Source organism: Castor canadensis, chromosome 1 (genome assembly GCF_047511655.1).
Source record: "Castor canadensis chromosome 1, mCasCan1.hap1v2, whole genome shotgun sequence".
Lineage (NCBI taxonomy): Eukaryota > Metazoa > Chordata > Mammalia > Rodentia > Castoridae > Castor > Castor canadensis.
Window position 1 is genome coordinate 151133511 of NC_133386.1, and position 23311 is coordinate 151156821.

Here is a 23311-nt window from a genome sequence, read left to right on the forward strand (position 1 = left end):
GGCGTGAAGTTGCCGGACGCGTTTTACAGCTGAGGAAGTTTTTGCCGGATCCATTTACATCTCAAATGTACTACCCGCAGGGAGGAGTGAATTTAATTTTCTGGAGTGACTTGAAGACCGTGCCGGCAGGAGGATAGTTACGAACCCTCGCTATCGTAGGTAAAGGTTTCACTTCCAGACAGCAGGACAGACTTCCACTTGCGCGAGAGCCGCGAACTTTTACAAAGTGAAATGGCGAGAAGGAAGAAATGGCAGGCTGGGAATGTGGCCCAGAGTAGGCGTCCACCGCACTCGGGAACAACCACCTGAATTTCCAGAAAACAAACTTCTCTCCCCAAACTTGCAGACTTCCTCGGGTCCCGGAGCGCTCAGCGAGGCCGCCGGAGCTTCTGCATCCAGGATCAGGGAAACTGAGTCACAGCAGGCGGGCCCGGGTCCTGGCGCCCACTCCCCGGAGGGGAAACCCGGAGCTTTGCGCTCGTCCACAGGAACCTCCAAGCAGTCCAGCTCCCGGTCGTCCGCCCCGCCCCGCCCCTGCCCGGGACAAAGCCCGGAGCCCGCGCCGGGAGAGGGAGGGCGGTGCCCGCGCGAGCCCCGCCCCCGTGGGCGCCAGACTCCACCCCGCCGCCCCTCTGAGGGCGGGGGAGGACTCTGCGCCCCAACAGCAAGGCGCCCGGGCTGGGCCCGCCCCGAATCCCCATGACGTCACCGGAGGCGGCAGGCCCCGCCCCCGGCCCCGGGCGGCAGGCCGCATGACGTCACCGAGGCCCCACCCCTCCGGAGCGAGTTCGGTCCTGGCGTTCATTTCATTCCTGTCCTCATTCCGAACATTCTTAGCATCGCTCGCGCCGCGCCGCGCCGCCCGAGCCGAGCCGAGCCTCTGCAGCCGCCGCCGCGGCCCCGCCGCCCGCCGCGGGCGCCCACCAAACACTTTGCAGACTCGCTTCCACCCTGCGGGCCAGTCCGCGCGGCGGGGCCCGGGCCCAGGGCGGCCGCGTCCGGGGACAGGCCATGCAGTGACGCCCCCCCCAATCCCGTCCACCTTTGCCCGGAGCGCGGGCAGTAGCCCAGCGCGCCCAGCCGGCCCCCGGGGCAGGAGCGGTGCTAGGCAGGGGTGGGGTGGCCCAGCCCGGGGACCAGGAGCCAGGGAGGGAGCCGGGCACCGAGAGAGGGCGGGGGAAGCGGCGCCGAAGTTTGCCTCGTACTCGCCGGGCGCTGCGTCGGCTCCAGTGGCCGAGGTAAGTTGGCGCGCGGGGCGGATGCAGGGCTGCGGGGGGCGACGGGCGACATGGGGCCGCTCTTTCTCTGCGGGCTGTGCTTTGTGTGCTGCGGGCGGGCGAGCTCCGGAGGGCTGCCGCTGCCCGGCCCCCCATCCGCCTCTCCGCGCCCCTGCGCCGCCGCGCAAGTTGCTGGGACGCCAAGTTGGGCCGCGCGCTGGAGCCCGCGCGGCAACAGGCGGCTCTCGGCGGCAGCCCTGGAGGCGCCCGGCCCGCCGCGCCGCGCCCCCCGCGCGCCCCTCTCCCGCCGCCGGCACGCGCACCCACGCGCACACGCACACATCCTCGGGCGCTTTTCGCCGTGTGCACGGGGGAGCCAGAAGTTCGGTGCGGGCCGGGAGAGCCGCCGCCGCCGCGGAGCCCCGAACCGGGAGCCCAGAGCCGACCCGATTCCCCCCAGCCCCCACCTCCATTCCTTGGAGCCGCGCCCCCCCCACCCCCCGAAGCCCGCCCGGGGTCCCCGCCGACTTGTGCTGCGGGCGGGGGTCTCGCTCCTTCCCAAAGATGAAAAGAGGGCTCGGTCGTCTTTGCCGCTTCTCCAGGACTGTTGCTGCCGCTGCCGCCGCCGCCGCCGCCGCTTCATTGCACATTCAAGTGGAAAATTTTCAGGAGTCAGCAGAAACATTGTGTCCAAAAAAGACTGAGTCGCAGTTACCACCAAACCCAGGAGGAGACTCTCCCTGGAAAACTTCCCTTCGGTAGGAAATACTGGGGGATTTGTTTGTTTATTGGAAGAGAAATGATCCCCAGGAGGGAAGAAAATCTGAGTACACTTTTAGTCTTTGTTCGTACCAGCAACACTTGTTTTCAAAAGTCCAGAGACCCGTTTTAAAGAAAGTTCAACTTCTGTGAGTTTCCTTTTTTACAAACGTATTTTCTAAAAATCATAACATTTTTAAGGAGTCGAAACAATGAGACGCTCGCTCAGCTCGCTTACCTTCTTCCCACGAAAATAAAACCCAGATTAGAAATTTCCTTCATTTTTTTATTTGTCTTTCTTTTTAAAGATTTATTTAAAGTTGGATGGTGTCACTGTATAAAAATATTTATGAAACAATGAAATACCAGCCACCAGCTTTTCTCAGGAGGCTTGTTAACTTCTTAGAAGCAAGTGGCTGCCTGTGATTTGTAGAAATGAAAATTGACCTCAGTGAGCACTGGAAACTTAGAGACAGATGATATTCCAGGAACTGAGAACCTAAAAAGGCCGGGTTTAAAAACAGTGTCTTGGAAGGAGCCCAGGTTCTGGGACCGAAAGGTCTATCAGATTTCAAAATAGTGAAAAAAATATTTAAAATACTACAGATACTGCAAAGCAGCAAACTATCAGTTCAGGACAACCAACCACATGTTTCCTCTCTGCCTATGCCTGGGTTGTTTTTGGAAGTTTAGGATGTCTGATCGCTTAGGGTGTGTTGAGTACCTGTTGGTAGTTACTAGAGTGGACAGAGCCCTCCCTTTGGGAAGATAGGACCCACCGGGAGCTACTGGTCTCTCTTGACAGGGTCCTGTGAGACTGGGGATGGGGAATAGTCTTCAGGCTTTGCTTTTATCCTTGCACTGTTGGGTTTGTGCCTTTTTGTAAATAGCAGATGTTTGGGCCCAAGCACATTTGAATGCTTACAAGGGCCAGACTTAGATCCAACTTTGGTAGGAATCTTTCCTCTTTAGAAGGAAATAGTAACTAATTACAGAGTGACTTAAGAAAGACAAATGCATTTAGTTGAACCTTTATCAATGCCGAGATTTTGAATTGTTGATTATTTTAGGGGGGAAAGGAGTATTTTTCTAATCTCACTATTTCCATAAATGGTCATAGATATTTTTGTTTAGTATTTCTTTGTATGTGCAACTCTGTGTTGAACTCTCAGGTTTCAGGTTTTAAAGAGAGTTTACAATTCTTTTATTTGTTGTTGGATAAAAAATGAACTTGATAAGCTATATCTATTACTGGGTTTTGCTGATGTGCCAAGTAGACCATTTTATTTTTACTGTAATGGTTAAGTATTGTTTGATACGCAATTTTAGGGGAAATATTAGAATGCTTTTTTTAAAAACAAATTTGGAACAAAAACCAATGTGACACTTTACCTTGACAAAAGAGATTTAAAAAAAAATGATAGGAAAGAATCTTTGTGTAAATTCCTCCTCTGTATGATCCTTTATAAAATAAACTCCAGGGAAGGTGCTTGAGAGAAATTGAAGTTTTTTTGTTTTTTTTTTTTTAATTTCCCAAAACAAAAACCAGGGCTCACCAGGACATTTAGTTAATGAAATTTAATTTAAAGAGCAAGGATATCCTAGCTTAGTTTGAGCCAGACTGAAGTGAGTCTCAACTGAGAAGTGCTTTCTTGCAGTGTGGTACAAAGTATGTCAAACACCATCCCCCTCCGCCCCCTCAGCAAACTAATGACAAGGGAGGGTGGACTCCAGGGCCTTCTAGGGGCAGTCAACTTCTTCCTTCCTCCTCCTTTTCTTTCCTCTGGCTCTTCATTTGCTGTATGCAGCAGAAATTATATATTCATAGACTTTAGGTTTGGAAAACTGGTGTCTCCATTTATTGAGGAAGCGAACAAATAAGCCATAAGGAAGAATATGTTCAAGTTTTTTTTCCTGCTTGAGTTCTAGCAATTTATAAACAGTTTGAAGTTTGCTGGTTCTGAAAATACAAAGCAGCAAGTAGAAGAGAGCATTTCTTAATGGGAAAATTTAGTAGAAATCTACTTGTAGTGTCTTCAGTGTCTAGACCATATTCAGCATACTTCCAGTGCAGAAGTATGTAACATGAACAGTTTAGAGAATGTAGATCCCAAATGCTAGATAGGTCTCTAAGACAGGAGCTGTACCATTAACAGCATTAGAAGGTTGCTTGCTTTAGAAATGGATTGATCTCTCCTACAGGGCCGTTGTGCAAGAGCTCACGCATCTGTGGGATTACTTTCCCTCTAATCTCACATGTTATTATGTGTTAATTGTGAACATAATTATACTGCTTGCAAATGGAAGTTGTGATGTCTTATCACTCAGAAGGTCAGAGCAAATAACTGTATGAAGTGGTGGATTTAAGAACGACCATATTCATACCTAGATAGTAGGTCCATAGCACTCAAGCTTTCATTTTTGGCACTTTTGTTCTGTTTCCAATAAAGAGATTGTGAAAGGAGAAAAAAACAAAAACAAAATACATAGGTTCGTGTTTCTGAGTGAAAGTTGTGTTGAATCTGTCCAATGATAAAACTTTTAGGGTCTGTTTTCTTCAAAGGCTTAAAAATACTGGCCAGCTAAGTGTCCGGCTTTCTTTCAAAAGCTACAAGAAAATCATCCACCCTTTCCGTTAATCAGTGTGGGCATTACAGCTTCTCTTTGGAGTTCAGTGACTGGAATTGCAGACTGCTAATGTCCTATTTCTGAACTCAGCAAGAAAAATATATTGTAAGCTTATCTCCCTTTGACAAACTTAGGCGCTGCTGCTGACTGCTTGGGGACTGAGGATGACTGTCATAATCTCTTAGAGCTGCATGGTACTATTTCTTGTTTTATCTGCAGAAGGTACAAAATCACCTTGTCATATTTAAATTAGGTTCTAAATTGTGTTTGAACAATACCAGGGGTAATATTTTATTCTTTCCTATTCATGAAGGTGATAGAATCGAGCAATTCAGGACTATGCTAGCACTTCATGTTTCATGGTTGGGCTTTTTGACAGCTACCTAATTTAGACCCTGTTGTATTACAACTGTAATAGAGATGCTCTGGATCTATTCTCTTCTGGGATAGTATGCATAATGGTAAGATATTTGGATCTAAATTTTTGGAGTGTTTTTGTGGAGGTTTTAATTCTGTTTTGTTGCAGAGCTGTGAGCTATTGAGAGTCCTCAGTCTGTAATACAGTCTTTATAAGCATCCTTGACTCTGTTCCATATTTGAATTTGGGATTGAAATTCAACCATTTCTTCAGAAAAGTTCAGGCTTTGTAGTGGTGCAGTATAGGAGGATTTTGAAATATGTATTTTTATTTTAGTCCAAGCAAATGGGATGCCCTGGTGAGGGGTAGGGCTGGGTGTCAGGTCACTGTTTCCTTCAGGGTTGGTTACTCTCTGCTCTGAAGTTCTCCTTTTGTTCACTGACTTTTGCATAGTTGGGAGGACTCTTGAAGAATGGTTTCCATAGTCTGGGAGTCTTGGCTAACTGAAATGCACTGGTCTCTCTGATTGGGTAACGGGGGTGGGGGGGGTGTTCTTCCAGAGGCTGTTTTTTCTATTTTTGTGGTAGGCCCAGGGAAGGCTGTGATCCCTCTCACCCCCATTTAAAACCAGTATTTTCTCTCCCGATGCAATGTTTGCTGCATTGTACCATGATTCACATTAGTTTTTCAGGCTCTGTCCTAGGATTTCATTAGCATTTCTAATTGGAAAGGACAGGGCCCTAGAAAGTAAGTTTAGAAATAAAAGCTAACTTACTGCTGAACAAACTAAGCATCCTCATCTCCAGTGGGAAATTCTGGTTGCTGTTAGGCATCTGACAGGTATATGTAAGGTGGCTGCAACACTGTAGGCTGGAGTATACAGCAATGTATCAGTTTTTACCGATATGTAAACTGAAAACTGCTGCTAATGGTGGGAAATGTTAATTATGTGAGAACATATTGAACTTATATTCTCTGGCATGAACTTTTTAAAAAAATGCATCAACTGTGCTTTTTTTTTTTAATAGGCACAGCTTTCTAATTATCATAATTCAGTGCAGCTCTGCTCTTGGATGGAGTTCAAGTGCAATCTCAATTTAACTTGAAAGGAGATTTTTAAAAATTTAAAAAAAAAAAACCTGAGCATGTTTAAGAAAATTTGAGAAGTTCATCCAAGAATGTTGTCTGCTTAGGTGTGGGTAAATTGGGAGAATGAAACGAGTGACTTTCTGTAATAGTTTCATAGATCTGAAAATTAAGGAAGACACTGTTTGCTTTCTTTTTTGCTTTGTATCCAAACCTGCATCTTGTGCATTTTTGGCATAACCTGATACTACAGCTACTAAGCTCTCTTTGAAAACTGTTGTCTTTTCTTTAATAGATAGCAAACTAGACAAATGAATATTTTATTACCATCTGCAAAGACAGGAAAGTCTTTAAGAGACTAGAAAGAAATGTAGAATTCTTATGAATTCATTTGGCAGAAATCACTGTTAGTCTTTTACACCAAACCAGCCATTACAGGATGATTGCTCTCTGTGTTTTTCTTGGCACCTTGACTTGATGGCATTTTCTAAAGGTGGTCTTCTTTGACAACATTCATCCCAGTGCCCCATATCCTTTATAATTTTTTTAAGATGTAATGTCTTTTCAAAGAAAAAAGAAGTTAATGAAGCCCAAGCGCCAGATCTTCTGGGAATCGATTGTAATTATAAGAACAACTTAGATGGACCCTTCGACTTTCGTCCAGTGTGACTCCTACTGCCAAAATGGAAAGATCCTGCAGAAACCATATGACTTCATTTGCTCTGGCACTTAAGAACAGAATTCACTTCCATGGTAGTGAAATAAAAGGAGCCAAGTGTTTTAAATAGCCACTCCCCGAGGCCCGCCCGCCCGAGTGTTTTGAGAAAAGCACATTGTCTGCTTGCTTCTCCAGCCAGGAGCCTGCCTGGCCCGCCCTCCCCCACCAGGCAGCTCCATTTCTGAAGTTGATAATCTGGTTTTCACCTGATCTGTCCCTATACACACGCACACATGCAGTGTGCATGCATGCCTTCTACAGGTAACAGATTTTTGATGTTGAATGTATTTCTCACCCACACATGCATATTTCCTCCTGGGATGGAGGAAGCACAAAGCTAATGGCACAAAATAAAATGTAAACATAGTAGCCACCCCACATGCCCCCGATGCTGGGCTTCTGTCCGATGGTGCTTTCTGGGTAGGCGTGCCTATTGTTGTGGCAGCAACAGGCAGCAGAAGTTGGGCTACCATATGGCGGATGTGGGCCTCAGATAAGCTGTCTGGTAATTTAGCTTATCAATAGCATTTTGATATGCTTGGTTTTCAGATCACCCATCACTGGGACTGGGAGGGTGTGCTGGGGTGGGGGTGGTTAACTGATTCCATAGCCATTGTGAGCTTATGCTTCCTTTGGAGGAATCTCTTTCAGTCCTTCTGTCTTTTTCATCTCAAAGCCTTTGGGAGACAATGGTGGTTAGCCTCAGCAAGGGATGTAAGTCCCATCCTGAAGTCCTCAGGTAGCACTGACAAAAACTTAGAAAACAACCTACTTGCATTTCCTATTGGCGGAGGCAAGAAATTCCCTTAACCCCAAGTATGTTTTTGCTTTACATACTGAAGAGATACGATCATTGTTGTTCTTTCTTATTTTGATAAAAGGTTTCTAATTTTGTTATCTCCCTAATTTACTTTAACCTGTAAATTTCAGCTTAATTATAAAACGCAAAAAACGATAAACATGCATTTAACTTGAAATCTAAGGGAGTGTCATCTGTGATTTGGAGACAAGAAGGGGAATTGTGGGAAATACTTCTAGAATACCAGGCAGGTGTCCAGTGAAACTGAACCCAAATCAAAATCTCTCCCATCGAGGATGAATTGACAGAGGGATAGTACATGAAAGTTTGGTGATGTACATGACCATGTGTGCATCAGCCAGGAGAATCTCGTATAGCAAATACTGTGTTCCAGGCAAGTGAGACTGTCCCTCTCCCAGTACCTCCTCTCTTTACAGGCCCTCTCACCTCTTCTCACATTTTGATATTTGGGTTTGTAACTTAGGGTACGCTGGTCCATTTACATGGCTAATTCAGGATGGTTCTGCTTCATACCCAGGTTAGCCTCTTTCTACTCCTGCTGCCTACACCCTGGGTGCCACCTGTAGAGACGTGTGTGTGTGTGTGTGTGTGTGTGTGCGCGCGCGCCTGTGTGTGCGTGCATGCGCACAGTGTCAGTGTCTCCGAGTTACTGAAAGGCTCATGATAGCATCTTCTGGAGGGAACATTCATTGCTGTAGAGGTCCATTCTGATTTTTATACTCTGATCAATTCAGGTTAAATGTGGCCACCTTTCTGAACTGAATATAATTTTTCAGTTATTTGTGAGGCAGTGTACCTAGGAACTTAGATGGAATCTTTGTGGAATTCACTAAGATAGTCTTGGTCAGTTTAAAAAATTAGGCTGAATAAAAATAAAGTCTAATCTTTCTGAGTAGGAGAAGTGGTAAAATGAGGCAAAACTGGCTTTTCTGTGCCTTATCTGTTATCTGTCCTATGGGAGTACACCAGTTCCAGATGTGATCGAAGCAGGGGTTCAGGTACAAAGTTCATTATGGCTACTTCAGAGGAAATGCAAGTAGGCTGGTTTCTGTTTTTCTGTCAGTGTTACCTAAGCAGGACTTCAGGATGGGGCTAACATCCCTTGCTGAGTAGTGGGGTGCTTCTAGAGGCTCCTCAGGTACATTCTCTGGACACTGGTGAATGACGGGGTGGAGGGTAAGCCAGACAGCATTGTGGAACACAGCTGTGCATAAATCACCGTATTTGGCTTTTCATTTTTCACTTTTGTTTCCCTTCCCCTTGGGCCCTTTGGAATCCAGATGTGCCTGGTTTTTGTAGAGCTGCTGCTTGCCATTGGACATTTAAACATTTACAGGTGCTACTGTGTGCCAGGGATTTGGGGATCAGAAAGAGGTGGTCAGTGAATGACAACTCATAATCCCCTCCCCCTTATGAAGTTTACTGTTCAACAGTTTAGCAGGGAAAGATGCAGTGAGATCAGGATGCAGTGAGAACGTTAGGTATTGTATTTCATGAGTTTTAAAGAGCAGTGTTTCTTTGGTACTGGAGATGGAACCCAGGACCTTGGTGTGCTAAGCACACATTCTACCATTGAGCTATAGCCCCAGCCCAAGGGGTACTTTTTGTTGTTGTTTGTTCTTTTTTACAGTCCTAGGGCCTCAGAATGCTTGACAAGGGTTCTACCAATGAGCCACACCCCCAGCCCTAAGGGGCACAGTTTTTGTTTTTGTTTTGTTTTCTTTGGTGGTGCTAGAGGTTGAACTCAGGGCCTTGTACTTGCTAGGCAGGCACTCTACCACTTGAGCCATGTCTTCAGTCATTTTTGCTTTTATTGTTTGAATAGAGTCTTGATTTTTTGCCTGGGCCAGCCTGGACCATGATCCTCCTATTTATGCTTCTCTTATAGCTGGGATGACAGGTGTGTGCCACCGTGCCCAGCTTTTTATTGGTTGAGATGGTGGTCTTTTGAACTTTTTGCCCAGGCCAGTCCTACTCTTTGCCTCCTGAGTAGCTAGGATTATAGACTTGAGCCACCATACCCAACCAGGAGCACAGTTTTGCATACTTGAATATTTTTGAAACTGGGATGAGTGGGACAATCATGGTTGGCCAGGTAGGGATCATGACCTTTGATGTAGTTGCATCAAACCCTGTAGAATGAATCCAGTGGAGAGGAAGAAAACTCAAAAGTGAGTAGTGAGTATTTCTAAGAATGAGCCTGTCACCCACAGTGATATTGTCTGGAAAAAACATAGATATTAATCACTCTGAGAAGTTATTTTAAATATATCTTTTACTTTGCTTGTATTTTCCTTATGTATGCACAATATTGATACAGGAGAAGGTTTTAGCATATATAGAATACTAATCCTAAGTTATAAAGAAAAAGTCCAACATATATGATACTAAATATAAATGATAAGGAAGCTTTCTGGCATCATTTGTTTCACAACAGGCTTTTTAGAACTAAAACCAAGCTGCATCTTAAAGTCAAGTGGTATCTTAGGGCTGGTGAATTGTTGATAAAACATGTTTTTATCTATAGCCAAAAAGATCTGGGAGATCATACATTATAATGGCAGCCGCTTTGAGGGAGAGAGATGGTGTATTGCGGGGGGAGTCATTCATTTTTTACATGTTTGCATTTTTAGGAATATGTACTTATAGGATATCAGAATAGAGGGGATTGCTACTCAGTGGAGTAAGTGCTCATGATCTAGCCAGAGACTTGTGCTTCTCAGGAGTAGGGTTGAGGAAAACTTTGCAGAGGAGGTGGTGTTTGAATTAGACCTGGAGGGAAGAGGGAGGCTTTTGTCAGATGCCATTTGGGGAGTCAAGTGAAGCTAAGTTGTTAAATCAACCCAGTGAGATGCTCCCCTGAGTAATGAACTCAACCATCAAATGTTGATAAAGGAGGTTTATTATTAATGGACTAGCATAGATTCGATACTTGGCTATGAACAATTAATCGAAAGGAACAAAAGGGAGGGAGGGAAATGATTGCCATGAAGGGTGGATGTGTGCTGATTTTGGTTTGGACAAAGAAGACAGGATAACGTGAGTTTGGAAACACAGACTTGAAGTTGGTTTCACCTTGGCTCCATCTTGGCTAATGTGGTCTTGGACAGATTATTTCGTTTGAGCTTCAGTGTGACCATCTGGTCTATTTCTATAGACTGTCCACTAGATATATTGAACACCTGCTGGACATGTGTAAGTGTAAAGTAAGTGTAAGTAATCAGTAAAACATTACTTTGCATACCAGATCTTTAAGAATATCCCACCAGGTCAGCCTGCACCCTGGAGGAATACCCAAGGCTGAGACAGGTCCTCAGAATTGCCCATCAACTCTGACCTCAGAAAAATGGATTGACATCCAGGAGAAGCTGAGGCAGTCCTATGAAGCCCTTGACCACTCATTGCTTGGAAACACTCATCCCTTCTTCAGTAAGTGGAGGAAATCCATCAGTAAATACATAATATTTGAGAATATTCCTTGCCAAATGGTAGTAATGCATTAATGGAAATGCTTTAAAAAGTAGGTAGTGTGTTGTTACTCTCCAAAAGAAAACCCTTTCCTTTGCTTCTTGCTTATATGCCCTGCTACTCACGTTGGGGTTGGCTTCTGTCCAGAAAACCCTGCTGGGGTTCTTAGGGCACTCAGCTTCAGATGACAAAGAAGTAAGCACCTTACTCCTGTCTTCCTGCCTCTTTTGCTCTTAATTCTCACTTAAGACAGTCTGCAGATTGTCTCTGCCTTCTGTTTCCTCATCTGGAAAACCAGATGAGAGGTTGGAGTAGAATATACGTTAGGTAAGTTTAGTGGGAGCTGCGGCAACTCCCAGGCCTTCCTGTGCCTCTAGGGACTCTGGATTCTCCAGGTAAATCTTTGTCACTCTCATGAGACTTCCTTTGTTTGGGACTTAAACATACAATTCATATGATAGTTTCAGCGAGTGTGTGAATGAGTACTAGCTTCACTTCCACCCATGTATTTGCATATTTAAGAGGGTGTTTGTTAGCCTAAGTGGAGTGTATGTATAACTCTGGGTATTTCCTGGGTAAGTGAGCTGAATCCCAAGGAAACTGGAGGGTAGAAACTTGAGTTTTCAAAGTCAGCTGCTCTAAATTGGTCTTGCTCTGCTCTGATTCTCAGCTATACTGCAGGGTGTGTCTATGTCCCTTTGCTGTCAGTCATGGGTCACTCCTGGTGACCAGTTTGAGCAGTTAGAATTTCCTTTTGTGAGCCTGAGCCAGGGACCACCTGCGTTTTATTGACGTTTTCCTGCTGTCTCTTAAGCAGTGTGTATAGAAGGTATGTTAGTTAATGTCGTTTCCCAGTCTTACTTTAGAAAGTGAAAACTAAAGATTGTTGAGGCAGGAGAGTGATCCAGTTGGAAAGAGGCTTTTAGAAGCCAGCAGACTGACAGCTGACGAAAGATTGAAAAACATTGATTCACTCTGTGAATCTACTGACAGCCATGGCAGTGTATACTTTAAAAGGGAGAGTTTTATGGTATGTGAATTATATCTCATAAAAAAAACAAAACAAAACAAAAAAACACTGAATCTAGTTATTACACTGACCCGCACCTGCTGTTCTCACAGTGGTGTTTCCAGTGCTGTATGTGTGTACTTTTTTGGTGGTCAGGACTGATGTTTAGACTTAATGAAAAGAGCTTACATTTCTATTGGTGTGCTGGTTTTAGTGAGGAGACAGGAAGGCCACAGTGTTTCTCTCAAGGGTGCCCATTAAAAGAATTTAAAATGGAAGATCTTTTGCTAAGTTTCAGTAGTGTGAGTGCCTAGAAAGCATGAGGCCCTGAGGTCCAACCCCAGTACTGCTTAAAAAAAAAAAAAATTATTGTAAGTGACTTTCTCTCTCTGATGAATGCTGGTGGTGCTAGTCATGCTTATGGCCTGTACTTGAAGCAATCCCAGAATGAAACCAGGAAGGATAGACTAAGGGTTGATAAAGAGACACCTGGAAGATACATGGGGGCCACAAGCCAGACATGGTACCTGATTTATAAATGGAGTTACAATGGGGGAAAAGGGAACCTCAAGTCATTTTAATTGATACCTCAAGTTTCAGACTCTGCTCTGCCCAGTTTTTTCTTAATTTTATTGTGGACTTTCTTGGTCCTCCTTTGTCCTCCCACCAGATCCTGACTGCCTTCCTCATAATAACTTTGTGGTGTTCTCCATGTCCTCTCTGAAGGTTGTCCTTCCTTGTTTCTGGAAGCTGTAAACCTGTTTATCTGTTACAGCCCTGCTTTATGCTGCATATCTTAGCATTATCCTTCATGGCAGCCTCTTTACTTTCACAATACCCCAGTTTGAAGGATGCACTGTGTGGCTATTCTGATAGAAAACTGGTCTGCTCCCTTTCATCAAGCAGAATGAAGAGGGGATCCCAGCAAGAGGCCTTTGTGGTGTTGGGCTCCCGGTGGCTCACACCTGTAATCCTAGCTACTCAGGAGGCAGAGATAAGGAGGATCTCAACTCAAGCCAGCCGGGCAAGTAGTTTGCAAGACCCTATCTCGAAAAAAATCTGTCACAAAGTGTTGGTGGAGTGGTTCAAGGTGTAGAACCTGAGTTCAAGCCCCACTACCGCAATAAAAGAAAGGACAGCCTGGGCAAATAATTTGCAAGACCCCATCTCCAAAATAACCATAGCAAAATGGACTGGAGGTGTAGCTCAAGGATAGAGTGCCTGCTTTGTAAGCAAAAACTCGAAAAGTTCAAACACCAGTCCCACCAAAAAAAAAAAAAAAAAAAAAAAAAAGAAGTGGGAGAGAGATTTCAGAAAACATTTCTTACAAAACTGGGCTGGATTCAGTCAAATTGTTTTAGACCTGAGTTATTCTGTGTATTGATTCATACATATTTAAATGAAAAAAGCTTTTCATCATTCATAGGAGTGATTCAGCCTTGGTTCATTTCCTTCCAGACCAACCAGGTTTAATTTAGAAGAGTTTTTCACAGTGGAATTCAGAAAAGCTTGTGTCGTGAGACATTTGGGGATTTCATACTCTCTATCTCAGAACCGTGGTGTTGGTGCAGGAGTGGAGCAAGGGTTCTTAGATTTCAAACTCACCTGCCTTTGGTCTTTAGGAGACTGCACTCATGTCTTACACTGTGCCTACCTGTATAAAGTAGGGTAAATCTGTGGGATCTTATACATTTTAAAAGAAATTTTAGTACTTTGCCCCCAAACCAAGAGGTATTATGAGGACGCTGCTCAATTCTTGGTGGTTGTTTTGATGATGCCAGCATTTATTTAGTTATTTTATCTGTGCTTTAGGCAGCAATAACTTTGTACGGTACAGGGATTGTTCCGTCCATTCTACTGTCTTTCAGGTCCCACTGAAACAATAGCATCTGGACTTTGCCTTTGAAATGTCCAGGGAACATTTGCCTGGGAATCTTGTCCTTGTTGGGGCTATTGATGGGGAAAAGGCATTTCAAGTTTCTCCAGGTCCTGGGGTCCTGGTCACTCCATTTCTGCTGGTGTGGTAGGAAGGCCTGGCTGGGAGGTTCTGCCATGGTTCTCCTGTGATTTTGGGCAAAAGATTTTTTTTTAATGTTTGCGGTGCTGGGGATTAAGGGACCTCACTTCTGCTCTACCACTGAACTGTACCTGGCACAAGTCTTCATGTCTTCCCTTCCTGAGATGCTGCTGGTCTACTTGTCCCTGGAGCTGCTTTTGTGCTGTGCGTTGGATTAAAGAGATAAAGTGGGTGAGCCTAGCAGCTCTTAGGCAGAAAGGTCCTGGAAAACAGGGCTGTTATCTGAGTCATCCAGTCAGTAACCCCCTTGCTCCTTTCCCACAGCTGGATTTTGTGGAGGAAGATTCCATGGCTCTGCTTTTAGTCTTGCTAGTTCTTAGGCCTCTGTGGGAGAATTTGGATGGGAAGGGAAGGCTGACAACCTAGGTTCTGTCTTAAGCCAGTTCTTAAGTATTAATTCCTTTAAACTGAGGGGATCCATTTGTAATTGAGGAAAGTGAAGCATAGAGAGGTTTAGTAACCTGCCCAAGGTCACACAACATTTGAAGCCAGTTCCTAGATCTAAGACTCCTCAGCCATCAGAATAACAAAGAGCTGCTTATTAAATCACCTATCAGGTTTTATTGTGACATTTGAATGAGTTAAGATAAATGATGATGACAGAGGTAGACTTTTCTCTTAGTGGATTTGCCCTGGAAGGGGCGGGGAGCATAATACTTTGTTTTGTTATCTTAGCAGCCCTTTTTCCTTTGTCTTCAATACAAATGTGGCTAAGATCTTAAAAAGTTGGGTGTGACCCAGTGGAGCCTTTCATTTGTCTTGTAGGGAAAGGGCAAAGGTCAACTCTCCCTTCTGGTTTCAGTCCTCGAGGCCTCTGGCAACCCAGTACCCTCACTCCCTGACTGCTTTTGCTGTGGCTGGGTTAATATATCTGTCCTATAAGTGTGTGTGGGGAGTATGGGGGCTGATGTGGTTTGGAAGCTGGAACCAGACCTGCCAGTCTATCTGGTTTTGCTTTGGAATGTGCTTTGTTGGCAGTCAGTCAGTGTAAGTTAGCCCCCTCCACTACCCTGAAGGCCTGGATATGGAAATGGCCTTATGCTAGGGGTAGAGTTCAGGCAGATAACCTTAACTTCACTCTTTGATAATGGGAGTGCTTAGGAACCTTTGGGATGGGGTTCCCTCCTCCCCACCCTGGTGGTGGACTGGAAAATTTGTTTTACCTGTGAGATGTGAAGGGCAGCCCCAGTGGAAGAAGAGTGGAGCTCTGAAAAAGATGGACTTTGAAGTGGACTGGATAATAGTGTTGATACCCATCTTTGACACCTTGGTTGGCTTTTGGTTCAGACTGTCTTCCTTCTGTGCCCCTCCCGCCCCCCCTAGTTCTGGTGAGGGTGGGGTCCCTGATTGCTAATTGCTGGAACTCCTTTCTTGTCCACCTCCTAGCTCTCTTATGTTTCTTTTATTCTTTTTAGGCGCTTCTGCTCTTGGTCATGTTGGTGTTGCCTTGGTTCTGTTGTGTTCTCTCTAGTCTTGGTGTGTTTAGCAAAGTAGCCTGAAAAGCATGGCTTTGAAGTCTGGTTCTGGTTCCAGTCTCAGTTTTGCTTTTTGACTGTGTGATCTTAGGGAAGGCATTTAATCTCTCTGGGTCTCTGTTTCCTCATCTGCAAAGTGGGAAAAATAATACTTCTGGTGTGACTTCCAGTGAAATGTAGTGACAGGCCCTTGATGGTTCCTCCAACCTGTTCAGAAATGTCCTTTTTCCTCTGTCCCGTTCTCAGTCCCAACTGTAGTGGAGCAGTCTGACAGCAGAGTGCCTCCTTATCTTCCTTTAGGTTTAATGTTAAGCTTTCCCAGCTCCCCGTCATGCTGGAGTTCCTGCCCTATTGTTTTTCTCTCCCTCTTTCTTCAGGAAGGTTCTCTTTTGCTTTCATATTTTCTATTGCCCACCCCTCATCTCACCACTTTGAGATCTTACCAATTCTCCCCTGCAGTTCCTCCCTAGGTCTCACCAAAAACAGCCATCAGAAAGGGACCATCTTTCCATTCTGCTCTCTAACACTGGATTGAAGCTCTTGGTTTGTAGCGTTTCTGGCACTCTTGAGTTGTTAGGATTTTGAAAAGGCATGACTCATTAAGCTTATAGATTTGCGGAAGTACATATCCTTCCTTTACTTACCTGTTTGATTAATCTTTGTGAACTTTAGTTTCCTTACCTGTAAAATGGACATAGTAAGTTAGTGTTCTTGTGAGTGATAGTTGTGGTAAATGAGGGTTGGCACAATGACTGGCAGAGAAGCTGGTGTCTCATAAATGTTAGCTGCTCGTTATAACAGGATTGTGATTGCCTTCACCCAGCGGCTAAGAATTACTGCCACGTTCCTCTTCCCCTTCTAGCCTTCTCTTGAAGGAGGGGACAAGAACACTCTTTTTATTTTAATATGTTTAGATTTACCTTATTTGGAATTTCTAAGTGAAAAAGTTTAGTATAGAGTATAGTAGAGGGCAGTGAGCCCCCTGTACCTGTTACCACTCAGTATATCCATCCATTTCCAGCTCATCTTGTTTCTTCCAAACCTCTACCTCCTTTCCTTCCAGACTGTCTTGAAGCAGTTCTGGATGGCATACCATTTCATCTGTGAAGTTTCAGAATGTGTTTTAAAAAACAACTTATTAAAAAACAACTACATATCATCATACCAACACTTGACTAATAAACACCACCTTACTATCAGATTAAGTCACTGTTCAGAAGATTTCCTCGATGGTCTCATAAATGTTTTATAGTTGGTTTGTTCAAATAAGATTTAAACAAGATCAACAGGTTATGCTTACTTGCTGTGTTTCTTTTAAGTCTTTAAAGTCTGTCTTCCTCCTTTCCCCTCTTTGTAATTGATTTGTTAGAAAAGTTCCAATTTTTTTTTGTACAGTTGTAGCTCCATGGTACTGCTTATCATGTTCTGCTATCCCTATAATTCCAGCAAATGGGAATTTACATCTAAAAGCATCTACTTCAGGTTTGTTTTTTTGCTTATTTTGACAGGAAGCACACAAGCAAGGTCCTGAATTCAAACCCCAGTACCACCACCACAAAGGAAAAATAAAAAAAAAGTACATAATGTCCATCATGTCTCTTTTTTGATGGAGGAGGTTGGGATTTTCTGCTGGTGTTGTTTCATGTGGGCTTTGCACACTGATGATATTATAGTTCTCTCTTTTTCCTTCTTTCTTCATTAACCAAAAAACTTTTATACAGAGAAACTCTCTCTCACCAACTATTTGGTGGCAGGGCATGGAAAGGTGCTAGGAAAATGCTTTACCATTGTGCTGTATCCCCAGCTGGTTTTCTTACTTACCATTATGCAATCATGGATTTTAAATTACTGGATGTGTTTGAATCCATTCTAGTTCCTCTTCATGTTCATGCTCAAATGGTCTCATCCTTGGCCAATCGCAGATTCTATAGTTGCTCCTGTGTCCTTTTGATGTGACCCAAATAGTCTTTGATAATTTCTTGTTGCTCAGTCTTGTTGCTCAGTCTCTTGTATATTCTGAGACTTAGGATGAACCATTTCTTCAGTTTTGGTAGGAAATGGTATTTTGATGCTACTGTGTGTGTGTGTGTGTGTGTGTTAGGTCTCTGCCTCCCATCCCTCCATCAGTGGATGAATCCCCTGCTGTTCACATTACCCTTTCCTCCCTTAAGAAAAACCCAAACTGAAGAATTACTCAGTGGAGTAATTCTTTGTGATAGGACTCTCCCTTTCAAGGCTAAAACTCTTTTTAATTTAGATTTCAGATACTGCCTTAACCTATCTGATAGTTTGTTCCACCTCCTGTCTACACAGCCAGGAGGTAAGACATGCCTTATCTCATTACAGCACTGGGCCATGCAGACTGCAGACTTTATTTTGATATTACTGGGGCCATTTATACACATGCATTTCAGAAAGTACTGGTTGAATGATGTTGTGTTCTTTCTTCTCTTCCTAAGTGTTTAAAATAGAATGCATTTAATGTTTCAGACATTTAAAGAATTTGTTACTAATCCATTATTTTTCTAAGCTAGAAAATGTAGTTTTAGGCATATTTATGCATTGGAGTTGTAGATGGAACACAGCTATTGTTTTGCTGCTGTGGGAATAGTACAGTAAGCCTGTAAGTCTAAAATGAGTGTTTTTTTTTTGTTTAACAAGTCTGCTATTAAACTTATTTTTAGTAATTCCTGTCTTTGCTTCTTGGAAATTGTTTTATGCCTGTGTTGGTACATCACAGAATATGCACTTAGGGGGAGAAAGGAAGAAAGAGGCTCATTTTAAAGACAAGCAATACCACCCTGTTCAGATCTCTTCAGAAGTTCTGTTCAGGCCTGGAGTTTAGCTAAAGTAATACTTTTTTGTTTTGTTGGTGAAACAAAGCTGTATGCATTCACAGTGCAGCCAACACAGCCTCAGAGCAGCATGCGTGAATAGTCCCGAATTTAGCATCGTTCCCCAACACCACTGAGAGATTAACCAAAGTCCTGGTCTGTGAAATTTTGGATACACTTTTAATGCCCCTCGCCCCCACCTTGGCCTTTTTTTTTTTTTTTGAAGACTACAATGTTCATTTAATGGTTCCTCTGTATTAAGGAGAGTACAGTATTGTAGGGGTTTGTTCCCTCCCCTTTTCCCCATGGGCACTAAGACAAGGGTGAAGAGTCCTGTAATTCATAAGCTAGGCCTCTGTGCCCCGAGGTAAACTCGGTTTCACAAAGGGAATTTTCATTATGGTCCTGTGGCTCCCTAACACAGTGGAGACTTCAGGAGGCAAGCGGTAAAAGCTACCAAAGAAAAATCTGGACTGGAGCCACTGACGTCATGTCAGTAAATCTGTTGGAGGAGCCCAGCCGTGCAGCGCCTGCCAGCCAGCCCCTGCACTTTGGCCTTGCCTGGTCAACTGTTCTTACTGCTTCCCCCCCCTCACCAAGTCCAGCCTGGGTTCTTGTTTTCTTTTTTCCTCTGTGAACTGGGCTTGCCTTGAAGCCTGTAAATGCTTTGTGGGGGCAGCCAGAGGTACTGGGCCATTTCAGAGAGCTTTTCTTTTCTTTCTTTCCCTTTCCTTACTTTTCTTTTCCCTCACTCCTTTCTTTCTGTTCCTTCCTTTCCCTTCTTCTTTCCTTTCTTTTCTTTCGTGGTACTGGGGTTTGAACTCAGGGCCTTGCACTTGCTAAGCAGGCACTCTACGATTTTGAGCCATCTGACTGGCCTGAGCTTTGTTCTTAAGTACTGGGCTCTGTGTGTGTGTGCTGCATGTATACCTGATTCCTGTGCATGTATGTGGTGGGAGAAAGCAAAGACAAGTCAGCATGTGAGTAGAAATACAGAGTTGCAGTCTCCTGCAGAGGAGGATTTAAGAGAAGGAGTTCTAGTAGGAGTCCTTTACCACCCGTTACTCGTTGGTCAGCTTAACTTGTGCTCGACTGGGTTTGCACTTGCAAACCCAGCCCAGAGGCACGTGCCTCTGTACATCTTGGGTATTTGGAGTCACCATCCCAGATGGGCCTGAATTAAAATATTGCTGTGCTAAGTCTATTTTTACATCTAGGGGAATGACATCTAAAAATAAACCTTATCCCACCTGTTGTCCTCTTTGGGGAACTTTGGAGGCTGTCAAGTCACAGCCCAAGGATTAAGCTTTGATCCCAGCTTCCCGTGTGATGTCCACATTCCACTTTCCCTGCATGCTGTTTTCATTGTTTCAGTAATTTGTTATCCTTCTGTTTATCCTGCTGTGAATATTCATTTGCACATATGAGTGAAGTTAGGTTCACCTTGGTTTTGAAGTTCCCCATTCTTAGGGTCAGAGACATATTAAAAGCAGTATCTTATCCATGAATCATGGGATGAGTCAGTTCCTGAAACCACTACAAGCTTCATAGTTCTTGGCTATAAGCAAAAGCAGGAAATCCAGGCTTCAATAACTTCCTTTCCCAGTCTTGGCTGTAGCTGCCTTGGTGGGTAGGTTCTGCTGCCTGCCTTTATAAGCAGTAGGAAGATGTGTGTCTGAGGAACAAAGGCTCTCGAGTCAATTTACTGAAACTGTTTATAATTTGTGGTCTTGATCTGAATGTCAGGCTGCCTTGGCACACCCTGGGCTGATCTGCAGCCCTCCCTGCATAACTCAGCTGGGAAAGGCAGAGGCTGAGTCCTGGGAATTGCTGCCCCCCCCCCATGTGGCAAGTGGGGCTTTAGTATTCCAGGGAGCACTAACACTTGGGGGCACGCAGGCAGATACTAGGCAGAAGGCTCTGGATTCCAGATGTAGAGCTAAAGTGTTGACTATTTTTGTTTGTTCTTCTAGTTGAGAGAGAGAGAGAGAGAAGAGAGAGAAACTAAAGAGCACACTTGTCAGCAGGCAGCCTGTCCAAGCTATGGTCTGTTTCTTGCTTTTCCTTGCAATCTACTTCCTTATACACAGGGTCTTCTGGGTTGCTGTTGTTCCTTGTGTAGTGTTTCAGTCAGTCTTCCTGACTTCAAAATCAAATGGAGTTTTGTTAAGTTGAACTGTTCATTAAATATTTTAAAGAGTAAGGGAGAAACACAAAGTGGTTGTCTCCCAATGTAATGGATCTGCTGAGACTTGTATTTATTTTTCTGCTTTATGAGTAGCACTCACTCTGTCTATGTTCCCAAATCAGGGTAGACTCGGCTTCATGGGTAACTGTTGTTTTCATGTGTTAAAATTTATGAATTTTCTCCATCTTAAAAAAAAAAAAACTTGAGTGACACATTTCCCTTTATCAACTCTAATGTTCTTTTCCTATGGTAATTGATGTTATCTGTGGGATTTTGAAGAAATGGGACTGAAATGAGACCTCTCCTCCCCTGTTTTTCACTAGCATTTTTATGGAGTCACTCTTGGAAGTTGTGATAGAATTCTAAAAATAAGTAGGTAGACGAGCCTGTGAAAAGCCACTGGGAAAGGAGGAAGAAAACTGAGAAGATGCCTAGCTGTATATTGATGCTGTCTTTCATTGGAACTTATTTCCAACTCATAGCTGGCAATAACTCAGAAAGGTCAAATACTATTTCAGCTGTTGTAAAGAAGAAAATAAAAGCAGATGCAGAAGCTTGCCTGGTTTTTTAATGACATCTGGCCAATTCAGCGCACAATTGGGCTAAGGCCACTTTGTTCTTACCTGTCACTTGTGTTTTGCGGAGGGGGAGGGTAATTTTCTGTTCACCTTCAGTCCAGATTAAAAGGTTCTGATGAGCTATTGAGAAAGATGGGCTCATTTGATTTTAAAGGTTGACTGGGAGTCATAGTTTCTGATCTTGGCTTTTCAGATTTCAGGCTGGTACAAAACCTCTTACTGTTCTTAGGTGAGTTTGTTTGGAAATCACTGTGAAAATATATTCCTTTTATTGACTGGGAAGAGTCACTGTCTAAACTTGAAAGAGATTTTTCCTTATGTTGCTGAGAGGAGCAAATCCAATTATTTTTATTTGTCTTGCATTGATCTGAGAGTTAACTTCTTTTTTATGTAGATTCCAGGCTGGGATTGGTGACTGAGTCTTGAATTGCTTACCAGGACCTAGTTGTGGGGCTGGGGTAGGGATTGATTCATTAATTAAAATCAATGTAAATGGATTTGTTAGCCTCCTGTAACAGATTATCTTATTAGCAACCACACAGGGCAGTCCGTGACCTGTGAGGAATGTGTTTGTTGCTTTAGGTGAAATAGACCTGACTGATGGACTCTTTGGGGTGATTTTATGAAAACCCAGTGGCGTTTTTAAGGAATGGTTCTCACTTAACCTTTACACTGAACAGATTCTTCTTATGAATGGAAAGTTACTTTATTTCCTGAGTGCCCCAGAATGGCTGAGTTATGCTTGCATTTTGAGTGTTTCTTGTGTGTGTCTCCATTTGGATTCAGGCTTTCCAGGACTTTTCATCGGATTAGCTGGGTTCTGCTTCTTCCCAAGCAAGATTCCTGCTGAGAACCTTTTTCTAAAGAGGAAAAAGAAGAACCAGAAATAAATTCCTATTTGATAACAAATGCTTCCCCCCACACCCCCAGCGCAGATCCAAGCATCCAACAAGCAGGCTACAAAGCTGTTTATCTGTTACTTGAAGGTCTCGATGTACAGCTGTGTTTCTTGGAGTGATGATAAGGCAACAGGATGAGAACTTGTGGCTTTAAGAAAGGTCGGAGTTCATTCAGCTGCTGTCATTTATATTGTTATTTTTTGTAATCATACCAGACGGGTAGAGGCTTTCAATTGTAAGACCAGCTTCCCCACCTTTTCTCTGATGTTTGGATCAAAGGGGCACATCTGACCCAAGGTGAATTAAGCCTTGCCTCCTGAGCATTTGGGGATTAAGGCAGCCATCCAGTTTCTTTGATGCTACACTGTATGTAGTTCAGGGAGACACTAATGGAGGAGTAGATGTTTGACCCATGGCTACAGAGAAGCTTGGGTGACATGGGAATCGTCTCATTTCTGTTGGGTTTTCATTTCCTGATTTCATCTCAGGAGGACTGGTTGCAGTTCCTAGTTTGGGGTCTCTGCTAGACCCTTGTTCTTAGGTTAGTGGGAGTGGATTTCTGTTAATTGAAGCCAAGTGGTCTCTGGTCAATTAACCTGCTGGAGAATAAGCCTTGTAAAGTGGACCCTGTTCTCCAGTAGGTATTGGGACAAGAGGGCATCGTTTTGGCGCCTGAAGTGTCAAGGTGACTGGAGGTTCACACTTGCCCTGTGTGTCACACTGGACCATCCCAAGGCCTAACTTCATCCTCTCTGTTGTGCCTGGTGTGTCTTTTGGGTTTAGGCTATGTAGTGCTAGGTTCAGGTGTGTGTGGCAGGTGAGGAATTTTCCCAGTCATGCCTGGGGCACTGATGAGTTCTGATTGGCTGAGCACCTGGATACAGGCAAGCCAGGTGTGTCATTAGACCTGAGTGTCCTGCCTGGTCACTTCTTTCCCTCCCGTCTGTGAGCAATGTGGAAGGCATGTTCTTGGTGGCAAGTGCTTCCTGATAATGATAAATCTCATAAATACATAGTGCACATGGCAAAGCTTCATCTGTCAGGGGATATTGGAAACTCAGTGGACTCAATAGCAAATGCCTCTTTCTAGGCCAATAAGATGGTGCTTACAGGGGCCAGAAGGAAAATGCCTGCGTCCTTCACTGATTCTCAGGTCAGGGTGGGATGGCAGTAAAAATAAGTGGGGAAGAAGACTTA

The 23311-nt window shown here is 44.1% G+C and overlaps 1 protein-coding gene across 3 annotated transcripts in view; it reads left to right on the forward strand.

Annotated features, from left to right (window-relative positions):
* The first annotated feature begins 891 nt into the window (after positions 1-891).
* The window catches only part of Tead1 (TEA domain transcription factor 1), a 240398-nt gene continuing 217978 nt past the window's right edge, over positions 892-23311 (forward strand). The window contains exons 1-2 of one of the 3 annotated variants that reach the window (XM_074041655.1): positions 1101-1238; positions 1820-1975. The gene's annotated coding sequence lies outside the window, so the exon portion shown is untranslated. Of the gene's footprint in view, positions 1239-1819; positions 1976-2018; positions 2126-23311 lie in introns of those variants that run through there. The other 2 variants (XM_074041680.1, XM_074041669.1) reach the window with 2 other exon arrangements.